Source organism: Larus michahellis, chromosome W (genome assembly GCF_964199755.1).
Source record: "Larus michahellis chromosome W, bLarMic1.1, whole genome shotgun sequence".
NCBI lineage: Eukaryota > Metazoa > Chordata > Aves > Charadriiformes > Laridae > Larus > Larus michahellis.
Window position 1 is genome coordinate 7,380,459 of NC_133929.1, and position 13,982 is coordinate 7,394,440.

Below are 13,982 nucleotides of genomic sequence, written 5' to 3' on the forward strand. Positions count from 1 at the left end.
TGATCAAGTATGCAAGATTTAATTTGGAGTGTGGATTAAGGTTGTAGTATTATTGACCCTGGTTCTGCCACTTGAACCTTATCTTACTGATTAACTCTTTCTGGCCACTTGGATAAAAGCGTTCCTCAGAATGAGTCAAAAAAATAAGTTTAGTAATGTCTTTGAATGTTTTTAAACAGTTTATTGTGAGAGAGTTCGAGACAAATGCTACATAGAAATAAGGGATACTATTTTCTCAGACTGAATATTTATTTTATGTGAGTGTACTTCATCTAGAAGACATCTTAAAATTGCATTTCATAAATTAAATATTGATGAATATAACTTAAACTTTGAAACACTCCAGGATAATTGAAATGTTTGGTTTGTGAGGGGGAAAATGGGCTACATGGTTTGTCAGTAAATACTGAGGGGTGTATGGTGTGTGGATTACTGACCTTTGGTTCAGTTGGAGATTTGGGTGATTAAATTATTTTATGTATCACTTTTAAGGTTAATGTGCATGTAGATTTGTGATCAAACAATTCAGGCCATCTGACTCATATTAATGCTTTCCCACCTCTCCACAAAAAGTGATATTTGTAAGCAGTATAAATCACTGTGTAATGACTTCTTAAATGATCTGGCTTTGGTTTTAAATTGATGCCTCTATATAAAAGTACATTTCCTAAGCAAAAATAAAAGAATGTCTCTATGGGTTTATGCTCTTGAATTAATCATTTACAAAGGTAATTATTTGGAAACACTGTATTCACTGGTATAAAAAAAATATTGCATGAGGATTATCCTCCTGAGAGAGCTTTTAAATTCCTTGTATGCAAAAATGCAAAATATTTATATAGCAGAAGAACCAAATCTTTCAAAACAAACAAAACCCACCTCAGTAATTCTGCTTATCCTGAAACATGGAATTGTATTTCTAAATAAGCTGTTAAATTCTGTCTGCAATGTCCATAAATGTTCATGCAAGGGATTTGACTTCCTCTGCAGAAAAAAGCAAGCTACTTCTTTAGACCCTTCTCTACTTACCTCCTTTGTTTGCTGCCATAGCTGTAGCATCCTTTCTTTGAGTAAAATGATGCATGCATTACTTCATAATGTAATGAAAGCTATACCATAAAAGATTCATCACTTATCAGAGACTGGTGGCTGCATTTCTAAAGAATACCCCAGGGAGAAATTTTTCCCCATGGTTTTTAAATTACCATCTTTACCTTTTTGAATCATGAGTCTTCAGAAATGGTTTAAATCAATGAAAGAAAAAGTAAGATGTTTGAAGGTATTTAGATGAGTTTTAAAAAAATCTCTTCAGGCATTGCAAAATGATTCCATAGCTCCATGTTTTGAAAGCCGACTCATGGTTCCATTCCATTGCTGCCTACTGTTTGCAAATAATAGGTATTTCTCAGATAATGGTTATTTTGCAAAAGTTCTGTTTAAAAATAGCTCATTTTAATTTGCTATTTATGAAAATAATTTCAGTTGAGAAGGCTGTCAAAATATATTATTCTAGCTTGCTTGATTCTCACCCATACAATAAAGGTTTCATCAAGACTTCTAATATGAAAACCCCACGTTTACAAAACTGTGACTTTTGCTAGGGAAATCCACTCCAGTTTGGAATTTGCCCTGTATCATTTTAGCTTAGGCTCTTTTTTTTAGATTTTTTTACATTTGTTTATTCTCATTGGAGAATAAACATTTCACTGTTTATTGACTTCGTAATCAGAATTTTTTGAATGTTTTTAGCTTCTATAATGCTTTAAAGATATGTTTGGTTTGTTGAAGTGATGTTTTGATTACTTCGGATTCTTACGCTTTACAAACATTGTGTTTTGTGTAGTGATTACATATGAGAGTTACTCTTTAAATCTTTAGCTGTTCCAAAAGAAAATTATCTGTGTGATTATTTGCTCTTAATGATTACAGTGCTGTGCAGAATTTCACTTGTAATAGTCACTTATTACTATATAGAAAAATCCAGTTTAGACATTCTATGTGAAGGAGTCCAACAAGGATGGGGCCTACTATTAACCGCTCAGGGCCTAAGATCTTCAGGAGTCTTAGCAAATTAGTGCTGCCTTTCCCTTAATGCTCAAATCACACACAGATCTCAGAATTCCCATGTCTCAGCAGTCATAACAATATTGCCTTCATTGCTTCATGGCTGTTTGAATTCAGTGGAAGATTACATAAGCAGTGAATAGCAGTCTTAATTTTCCAGGTGGGATTTTTTTTTATATATGCCTGGAGATGCCTTAAAAGTTATTAGACAAGTACCACGGATGGGACAGCATCTTTGTTAACTATTCCAGTAAAGTGTCACCTCTCAGGTTTTCTGTACTTCATTTAGTTTTGTACTTACTATGGTTTAAAATGGGATTTCTAATCTTTGTTTCTAGAAATAGCTCAGCTAGGTGACAATGGGACAACGGAAACTCTGGAAATGGATGAATCAATAAGTTTTCCTGTTATGTTGCTTCTTTTGCTGAATCTGAGCAAGGAAAAATAAATGTGTTGGGTGTCCCCTGTCCATCGTCATCCATCCATCCATCCCTCACCCCCGCCTTGTATTTTCTCCTGATATGTGTAAATGGATTGAATAGAACAGTGGTAAATCCTCAGACTAACACCATGGTGCTCAGCAGACAGAAGGCTTGCAAAAAATATTAGAACAAATCTTTCTATCTATCTGTTTTCCTAGATGTTGCAGTATCTTTAGCTTCCATGAAGTTACAGTGTTCACCATGTGGAGGATGTTTGACCACAAATTTCACCACTGCTTCCTTTATTTCTGTTTAATTAATGTATTTATTTTCCTTTTAGAAGGACATTTAAACCCTTTCATTAAAAAATTTTAAACAGATTTTAAGACAGTCCATTTACAGAGGCAGCTAATGATCAAATTTAGAGTCTGAACGGATCCAGTTGAAGAGACGAGGAAGAAATGAGCAAGTTAGCAAATATCCTGGATTCAGAAAGTTAGTTTGCAATCTGGAAGACTGTGCATTGTTCTTAATCTGTGTTTGAAAATATTTGACTACAGTAATTGGTATCATACAGTAATATTTTGTCAGATGCTTGTTCAGGTTGGCAAAAGAAAAATGAGTTGGAGGAGTTGATTGGGCTGAATATTATGGGGTTAAATGCTCTCAAATTAAATTCTTATTTTTAAAAGTTGGTTCTTATACCTTGGATTTCAGTCAGCAGAGTAAATGCAGTTCTAACAATTTAGTGTAAATTTTCTGTGTAAGTGGATATAAAAAGCAAGTGCAATTTAGTGGGATGCATAGGTAATTCAGTGGTGCTTTACAGGCATTTACAAATGTTAATAGAGTTTAAAATACAGGCATGGATTATCTGTTAAACTAGCTCTAATATGCTACCAAAAAAGACATCATCCTCTGGTAAATGTCATATTATCTTGAGATAATTTCTGATTTTCTGGAAAAATGCCACCTATAAAGGCTTCCAGAGTTGTGACATGAAGGGTGTTTCTTACTCTGCTGCTTTCATTCATCTGCATTTAAAATACCATATTAGACCTGAGTGTTATTTAGTGGAAAGATACTGACAAATTGGAGAAAAGTCAGAAAGAATAACTAAAAGGCTTAAGGGAAGTGCTGAAGTGCTTAGGAGAATCTAAGGTGCAAACTGGCTTAGTAGTAGCTTAAGAAATTGTAAAGTTATTTGTGTTGCACAAATGTTGAAGAAATAAAGGAAGGATAATTCAGTCTAATAAAGGAACATAACTGGGGGAGGTGATAAAATGAGTAAAGAAAAAGATAGGATGAATATTTGGAAATGTTTTTCTCAAATGTGTAGTTGTGGAATAAATACACATGGGAAGTGGCAGGAAGCATAACTTGAAAACCATTCAAAATCATCTTAAATATGCAATTAGGAAGAATCCTGTACTGTCAGGCAAGTGGGCTAAGCAATTTAACAAATCTTCTCTCTCTGCTCCTGTGTAATTCATTCTATTGACATATTCATTAATCTTGTACTGAATTATTTCTTTAGCAAGCATTTAATTGAAAATGTTCCAACCAGGTCGACTTTCAACCTTAACTATTACCAAACTGCCTAGAAAGGGATCACAGAACTTTTTTGAGATTTGGAAAACATCTTGAAAAGGATCTTGTGGGTTTGAAATACTGAATTTGGAAGTCCTGTCCCCTCGCCAATCATCCCCCACCCCCCAATTTTAATTTGCACTTAGATCTTCAAGATTAATTAAAAATTAAAGATAGAAAAATGTTGTACAGTACTCAGGACAATTCCATTTTGAAAATATTCTGGCATACAAGTAGGTGAAAGTGACCTCTGTAATGGTAGAATTTTATCTTCCATATTTTTCTTTTTCATTTTGTGTCTCTTTCACAGTCCATCCTAAGTTATATCACAGTCTATCCTAACACTAGTTAGAAATGTACAAAATTTTATTTGAATGAACGAGAGCTCATCTTGTCGCAGACAGAGTGACTCACTTCACTCATAAGAGAGAAGCAGCAAACCATTTATTGATATAAAACAGCAATTTAACAAAGTTTGATAGTAAATGTGACAGTGTTTTACAAGGTACACTTGATTATTTACTGCACAGAGGACAGGGTCAGACAGAACTGTCAAGGAGACCCTCCTGTTGAGTCACGAGGTTCAGAAAGGCCCTCCTTGCTTTCTAAAGTCCTCCTCAGAGAGGAGTCTAGGTGCGGCTGGATCCAATCCTAGTCCCAGACTTGGTTGATGGTTTATGTCTAAAGGATTATATATGCACAATCATTCCTTTCTATCACTTAGCTCAGATTTCAAAGTTTAGCATGCTCTTAGTCACTTACCGAGGATCTGTTGTGGCAAGGAATCTCTCAACCTCGAGGAGTAACCTTGAGAGGCGTCCCTACTCAAGGGGAGATCCTGTTGTGCAGCCCACTGCCATTCAGGAGAGCTCAACAGGCCCTGGGTTGTCCACTATTTATAGAGTTAGATGATTGACCTATAGTCATATTTGCATAGCAGCGAGACATCTAGGTCCCTATTCCAGACAGCATTTGGCTATGTTGCCATCCATCCCCCAAAGTCCAGGTGCAACCCATCAGAACTCCCACTGACAGTTATGGCTTGAGCAGGAGCCGGGGAACAGGGCAGGGGGGAGAGCACACCGCTACAAATCTACATTATGTTACTACCAGGCCATACTGCCAGAGTCAGATTTACTAACATGGGACATCAATGGCCAATGAGTGCCTGGTGGTGTGGCAATTAGGCACGGACTCCATTTTGGCGCACAAACGAAATCGCTTTATTTTAGGCAACAACCTCCTTAAATACCTTCTGCTACCGAGCTAGCAATTTCCCACTGCTACATCCTTATCATGTGATTACACAGCACATACCACACATACCACATACCATACATGGTGTAAATCAAGACAAGCTATTCATCTTTAGCAACCCGGCCGGCCGTCAGCACTCTCTCCTTTTCTTCCTCTTATCATGGCCCAGGTGCTGTGCAGCTAGGGCTTGTTTACTTATCCCACGGTTTGCCGCCAGTGAGAGTGATGAGAACTCCAGGGCTCCTTCTGGGTGCCGTGTCCGCAGGTTCTTCGGCATCCACATGGTGGGATTCACAGAAGTGCATAACTCTAGATAGGAATTGCCAGTAACTCCTTTAACAGAAGCCTTTGTGCCTGTCCGCTGTAACCCTAGCATGTAGATGAGTGGACAGATAGCTATGGTGTAACAGATACCTTTTTGGTGAAAAAGCAACTTTGCTTCAGGAATCCCTCTGGTCCCTCACTGTGTGGCTAACTGGCCAGAGCTTTTAGCTGGTTCATCAGGGTGTGACAGCCTGGTGATAGTTGGGTTTTTTGGTTTGTTCTTTTATTGCTCCCTGATTTTGAAAAAAGGACTGTAGTAATTTGTTCTTTCTCCTCTTTAACTTTGAAGAGCTCCAATACCTCACTGAAGCTGCAGAGGAAACCTCGGGAAACTGATTTTGAAACAATTAACCTGATTAGTAATGGAGCTTATGGGTGAGTAATCCATGAGTGCAAAAGCTCTTTTGCATTTTATTTTCGTGGAACTTCCCATTATTTCTTATCGAAGTGATGTTTATGTGAGGGAGTTTGTTTGCACTGCTGCTTTTTAAATTCTGCTTTCCTGTTTTGCTGATACGACTTGAAGATCACAAGAACAACTTTTTGTAAAGCCTGCGAGCCAATAATGAATTACTGTGTACTGCGTTAAATTAAAATACTAAATTACAAAGAATTTTCAGAAGTAGGTATCATGTAATGCCAAAGGTGAAATCTGAATAAATCAAAAGGCAGATTTCACAGAATCACAGAATCACAGAATCTTAGTGGTTGGAAGGGACCTCTGAGATCATCGAGTCCAACCACATAAAAAATAAAAAAAAAACAAAAAACAAAAAAGCACCCACCTACTAAACTCCACACCCACAACCCCACACACAACACCCCACCACAAACCAATAATCTTGGGCGCTAGAGCATGCCCTGAAGAGCCATGTCTACACGTTTCTTAAATACCTCCAGGGATGGTGACTCCACCACCTCCCTGGGCAGGCTGTTCCAGCGCCTGACCACTCTTTCAGTAAAGTAATTCTTCCTAATATCTAATCTAAATCTCCCTTGCCGCAGCTTCATACCATTTCCTCTGGTCCTGTCGTTATTCCCTTGGGAGAAGAGGCCAACCCCTGCCTCTCTACAGTTTCCTTTCAGGTAGTTGTAGAGGGCAATGAGGTCTCCCCTCAGCCTCCTCTTCTACAAACTAAACATGCCCAGTTCCCTCAGCCTCTCCTCATAGGACTTGTTCTCCAGACCCCTCACCAGCCTGGTAGCTCTCCTCTGGACATGCTCCAGCACTTCAATGTACCTCCTGTACAGAGGGGCCCAGAACTGAACACAGTACTCGAGGTGAGGGGCCTCACCAGTGCCGAGGACAGAGGCACGATGACTTCCCTACTCCTGCTGGCCACGCTATTCCTGATACAAGCCAGAATGCTATTGGCCTTCTTGGCCCCCTGGGCACACTGCTGGCTCATGTTAAGCTGGCCGTCCACCAGCACCCCCAGGTCCTTTTCTGCCGGGCAGCTTTCCAGCCACTCTTCCCCAAGCCTGTAGCGTTGCTTGGGGTTGTTGTGACCAAAATGCAGGACCCGGCACTTGGCCTTATTAAACCTCATCCCATTGGCCTTGGCCCATTGATCCAACCTGTCTAGATCCCTCTGTAAAGCCTTCCGACCCTCAAGCAGATCAACACTCCCACCTAGTTTGGTGTCATCCGCAAACTTACTGAGGGTGCATTCAATCCCCTTGTCTAGATCATCAATAAAGATATTGAACAAGACTGGCCCCAAAACTGAGCCCTGAGGGACACCACTGGTGACCGGCCGCCAACCAGATTTTGCTCCATTAATCCCAACTCTCTGGGCACGGCCATCCAGCCAGTTTTTTATCCAGCGGAGGGTACACTTGTCTATGCCATGATTCGCCAGCTTCTCCAGGAGAATGCTGTGGGGGACGGTGCCAAAGGCCTTACCAAAGTCCAGATAGACAATGTCCACAGCCTCCCCCGCATCCAGAAGGCGGGTCACATAGTCATAGAAAGAGATCAAGTTGGTCAGGCAGGACCTCCCTTTCCTAAACCCATGCTGGCTGGCCCTGATCCCTTGGCTGCCCTGCACTTGCCTTGAGAGCTCACTCAGGATGATCCTCTCCATGATCTTTCCTGGTACTGAGGTCAGGCTGACAGGCCTGTAGTTTCCGGGATCCTCCTTCCGACCCTTCTTGTAGATGGGCGTCACATTAGCCACCCTCCAGTCATCCGGCACCTCTCCTGTTGACCAGGATTGTTGATAGATAATGGAGAGAGGCTTGGTGAGCTCTCCTGCCAGCTCCCTGAGAACCTTTGGGTGAATCCCGTCCGGCCCCATAGACTTATGCGTGTCCAGGTGCATAAGCAAATCATTAACTACTTCCTCCTGGATTACAGGGGAGTTGTTCTGCTCTCCATCCTTATCTTCCAGCCCAAGAAGCTGAACACCCTGGGGGTAGCTGGTCTGACTATTGAAGACAGAGGCAAAGAAGGCATTAAGTATCTCAGCCTTCTCCTCGTCCTTGGTTGCAAGGTTTCCCCCTGCATCCAGTAAGGGATGGACATTCTCTGTCACTCTCTTTTTGTTGATGTATTTATAGAAACTTTTTTTGTTGTCCCTTATATTAATTGCCAGGTTGAGTTCCAGCTGGGCTTTTGCCTTCCTGATTTTTTCTCTGTATGACCTAACACAATCTCTGTACTCCTCCTGAGTTGCCTGTCCCCTCTTCCAAAGGTGGTAAACCTTCCTTTTTTCCTTAAGTCCCATCAAGAGCTCTTTGTTCATCCAGGCCGGCCATTTTCCCCGCCCTTTAATTGTGCGCCTCATGGGGACAGCCTGCTCCTGGGCCTTTAGGATTTCCCTCTTGAAGAGCGTCCAGCCTTCCTGGGCTCCTTTGTCTCTCAGGACTACCTCCCACGGGACTCTCCCAACCAGGGTTCTGAACAGGCTAAAGTCTTCCCACCAGAAGTCCAAGATGGAGGTTTTGTTAACCCCCTTCCTTACCTCACTGTGGATGGAAAACTTAACCATTTCATGGTCACTAAGCCCAAGACGGCCTCCGACCTCCACGTCCCCCACTAGCCCTTCTTTGTTTGTGAACAGTAGGTCTAGCAAGGCACCTCCCCTGGTAGGGAGCTTTAAGCTTTAAAGCCACCTTTATAATACTGGAAGCAGCCTATGTTTATGGAAATGTGAAACAGAATAAAACTGCATCTGTAGGGAGACAGATTATTAAAAATGAGTACTTACTTGACCTAAAAATACTGGTGAAGTGGAAACCAATTTTCTTAAGTAGGGCTGCACTGTTTTGTTGCTTCCCCATGGACACTCTTCTGTCCTCAAATTTTATCCAGTTATCTTTTAAGGAATTGCTGTTACTTGGCTAGTTTCTGAGTACTTGGGAAGTGCACAACTTACTGCCCAGTGGTATGTGATTCATCTGGAGATATCCTGGAAAACCAAGAGAAAATTATATTAGTCCAGGCCTTAAGTGAACACTAAATGTTTTCTGGAAGTACTGAGCAGGGATCATGTCTACCAGCAGACAGAAGTCTATCTTCAGTCTCCTTTTCTGATCATATACTATCTATTAGACCCTTGATTGGCTCCTTATCTGTGCTGAAATGTATCAAGACAGGAACTGTTGATCTAACCTGCAGGACCAGGAGAGGTGTACTGGCTCAAAAAATAGGGGGTTCCATCTTGAGGCGAGGAGCCCATCACCAAATGAGTCTGTGTCACAGCACAGCAGTGAAGGAGAGGGCTGTGCTGCTCTCTAGCACAGACCCTATTAGACTGACTCAACTCTGCGCTACTCCTGCTTGAGGTAGGAAGCAGCGGCAACCCGATAGGACTGAGCGCTCTTTGAAGAGACCCTGGGCGTGGAAGAGAAAGCACCTGCTATCTACCCATTGGAGTTTTGCATGCCATTTTAATGGCCAAAGGATGATGGGCACAGTAATGCCTCTCTGATCAGATTTAGTTAAAGGTAACCTTGAGCTCTTGATGGAACAGGAGGCATTTAGTACTGCCTAGTATTGTTGGTCATGATAGCTCATGTAGAAGCTATTACTTGTGTCCAGACCTGCTTACATAGCTCAGCCTGAAGGAACTTCTTACTGTTCAACCTCTCCACAATTCATTTTCTCATAAATTCTCTCTAGGCAAACTCGTTACTTACCATATTCCAGTTTCTCCCAATTACCCCAGGACTTGAAAAGCCTTTCTTTCAGCAGTTAGTAGCTGCTGCCCCCCTCCCTGGCTGCATTCCTTTCTCCTTCCCTTGGCAGATGTTTAGTCCCCTCCCTTCTCCCTTTCATCTCCTACCCAGTTTCCTCTGTCTTACTGGAGGAGGATAAGAACTGTGTGGGGTGGGTCCCTGTCCAAGAAAAGGGTGTATGAGTCACTGGGCTTGCCTAGCTTCCCAGCAGTTTTAGGATGCTGGGGGATGGTGTCATGCCCCACTCAGAAGAGGGGGGGGTAAGTTACTCAGATTCGCAAATCCCCAGCAGGACGGACTAAGGTGAGACAACTCTCAAGGTCCGTATACAAACATTTATTAGATTCCCAAAGTGATTAATATATGTCTTAACTAGGTCCACGATAATCGATTAGGTATATAACAAATTATGGCAAGCAGTACGGTACGCCTTGTGTTACTTAGCAACAGATATACAACAAATTATGGCAAGCAATACTTAACAACAGATGTACAATGAATTATGGCGAGTGGTAAGGTATGCCTCATGTTACTTACTTAACAACTTTAAAAGAAAAAAGAAAAGAAAGAGAAATAGAGGGATAGAGAAGGAGAGAGAGATAAAGAGATCACTGGTCCTGGTTCCAGCGCTGGTCATGTCAACGGGGGGGGTAAGAGCGCTCTTCTATGTATCCCCCCAGTGGCATTTATTTTCCCCTTTTATGTTCACTGTATCAGTACGACCCACTGCACTGCTATAGGGCAGTTTCGTCTCAGGTTTCTCCCCACCTCTATTACCAAAGACAGGCCTCTGCTTTGTTTATAATCATATGCTAACTAAAATGCGGTTTGTTTCCTACTAACCTTCTTACTGTGTGAGAAAATAGCTAATTACTGACCTTCTTACTGTGTGAAAAAATAGTTAGTCACTGAGCTGATGTTACAAATAGTGATAATGAGGAGACAGCCAGAAGTAGCTAATCACCAAGGATGGGATAACAAGAAGTAGTTAATCACTTCAAGGTTTTTTTTATGTGCCAAGTATGTACTCCTATACCAATTAGGACAGAGCTGTGCCTACTTCAAGGAACATCCTTTTCATCCTCAAGAAGTTGGCAAACTTACAGTAAACTTTTACTGTCCTGAGATGACTCAATACCTTAAAAGGATAATGTGAAGAAGGGTCTCCTTACCCAAACGACCACCAAGACACGCTTGTGCAGAAGTGTTTTGCCAACGTAGCAAAATTTGATACACATGTGCAAAAAGACTATTCGGTCATCCTAATGAATATGTAAGTCTAGGTGGAGTTATGTATTAGGTAGGCGGAATTATGAGAAACTTTTGTGTAGAAATAATGGGTGAATATCGCCAGTAAGGTGTGCTAGATTTGTAGGTTTTCCCCTATTGAATAAAGCAATATCTCCTCTCTAAACTACTTTTGGTTTTGAGAGCTTTTATTTCAGGTAACAGTTTTAGCGACCCAGATGGGACATCGCATATAGGCTTGGCGTTTGACTGCTTCTCATCGCTGCGGGGAATCACAAGTGGAACTCCAGCGCGCACTGGACCTCTTCTCTGGGGACTTCCCTGGTGATTCCCTGTTGGGCGGTGAGTAACCAGCTGAGCAACAAGTTGAGATATTGCATGGTAAAAATTGCATGGTAACCACCCCCCCGAGTAAATCGTACCAGAAGGGGTACATGTCGGTGGGTTAATTGGTATTTGCAGCTGCTGGGTTGATTCCTTTCCTGCGCTTGTACGGTGACGACCGGAGCAAGTAAAGGGTTGGAATAATGGGAAATGTTTCATCATTCCGGGAAGGGGGTATTGCAAAGGCTTTTCCCTTAGGATGTAATTTGAAACATTGAAAATTTGGGAAAGATCCCCTGATGTGGAAGAAATTAATTGAATATTGTAATCAATGGTGGCCTTTATATGTGTTGGAAGATCAGGAAAAATGGCCAAAGAATGGCATGTTAAAATATAATACCATATTGCAATTAATATTATTTTGTAGAAGGGAAGGTAAATGGGATGAAGTTCCCTATGTTGATTTGTTTTTCACCTTAAGAAATTACTGTAAGAGCAGAAAAGATTGTGGCTTAATAGTTAAAGATACTAATGTGCTGGCATTAGAACAGGAAAACGTGAAATCAAGATTGTTGAGGTGATGTTTGGCTTGTAGTATTGACAAAAGACGTAATAAGTATAAAGAGGAGGATGAAGTAGAAGAGGAAGATAGTCAGTTGCCGGTGGCACCGCTGAAAGAGGAAAGAAGGAGAGAAGTTGAGGAAGGGATAGAGGATGGGCAGCATTATAGTCCTGTGGCTGGTCGTACTAGGCGAGGGGGGGGAGCAGTGCTCCAGGCTCCTTTGAGACAAGCAGTAGGACCTGCAGGGGAACCTATGTGGCTAAAAATCAGATTTAAAAGCTTGGAAGGAAATGTCAGGAACTTATAGAGAATATCCGCAGAAGGCAGCTCAGAGTCTATAATAGAAAAAGAGACAGGGTAGAGACCAAGTGAAGAATACTAAAAGAGACAGGGTAGAGAGCAAGTGAAGAATGCACGGTTGTTAGCAGCAGCTATTGCAGAAGGGAATGGATGGAAACAGAAGGGACCAAAACATAAGGAGAAGAGATGGGAATTTTCGCCCCACTCTGGAAAAGGATCAGTGCGCACTTTGTAGATGAAAGGGACATTGGAAGAGAGAATGTCCCCAGAATAGATTTCAGAAAAGATTTCCCCGAAATGTGGAAAATCCCAGGGTAACAGAGTTGCTCACTCTAGACCAGGATTCCAAGTGACGGGGACCGGGGAAAAACTCGAAAGTGTCTTCAACAGAACCCCTGCAGAAGGTAGAATTTTTAGTGGATACAGGAGCAGCATGCTCAGTTTTGAATTCTTGTAAAGGAAAATTAAGCAGTGAAAATATTTCTATGATTGGTGCCACAGGGAATAGAGAAATAAGGCTTTTCTTTCAACCTATGAAATGTGGATATGGATCTTGAGTTTTTATGCATGTGTTCCTGTATGTACCCAATTGCCCTATGCCATTATTGGGAAGGGATTTATTAAGTAAACTTAATGCTCAGATTGTATTTGGAGATAATCATATCCATGTGCAAATACCAGAAGAAAAAGCACTGAAGGTGCAAGTTTTTATTCCAGCAAAACAAAGATGTACAGACATCTACAGTCCCGGAGGAAGTGATGAATGCAGTGAATCCTCTTGTATGGGAAGCGGGAATGCTGGGACAATCTAAAGCAGCAGAACCAGTAAAAATTGACTTAAAGCTGAATGCATGACCGGTAAGATGAAAACAATATCCAATAAAATTAGAAGCAAAAAGAGGAGAGGACTTGAACCACTGATAGAAAAGTTTATTAAATACAGACTGTTGCAGGAATGCCAATCAGAATATAATACTCCCATTTTACCGGTAAAGAAGCCGCATACTGATGAGTATAGATTGGTCCAAGATTTGCAAGCTATTAATCAAATTGTACAAGATGTACACCCAGTAGTGGTTAATCCGTATACTCTGCTGACCACCATAAAGAAATAGACCAATGGTTTACTGTATTGGATTTAAAGGATGCTTTCTTTTGTATCCCACTAGAAGCAGAAAGTCAGAAATTGTTTGCCTTTGGGTAGGAAAGTCCCACTACGGGATGGAAAACATAATTACGTTGGACTGTATTACCGCAAGGATTTAAGAATAGTCACACAATTTTTGGCAATCAGCTGGCTAAAGAATTAGAGAACTGTCAGAAAGAAATTGTGACAGTAACCTCGTTACAGTATGTGGATGATATTCTCCTGGGGACACAGACAAAACCCGATTGTGTTCAATATACAATTGATCTCTTGAATTTTCTAGGAGCAGCTGGATATCGAGTATCTCAGAAGAAGGCTCAAGCGGTGCAACAAACCGTTGTTTATCTGGGTTTTACGATTACGCAGGGAGAACGGAGCCTGGGAATGGAGCGGAAAGAAGCAATCTGTCAAATACCTGAACCAAACTCTAAACAGGAGCTGAGGGCGTTTCTGGGAATGGCCGGATGGTGTCGCCTGTGGATCATTAATTTCAACTTGTTAGCGAAACCCTTGTATGAAGCTATCAAGGGACCTGGAAATCTCCTAGAAAGGACTCCGGAAC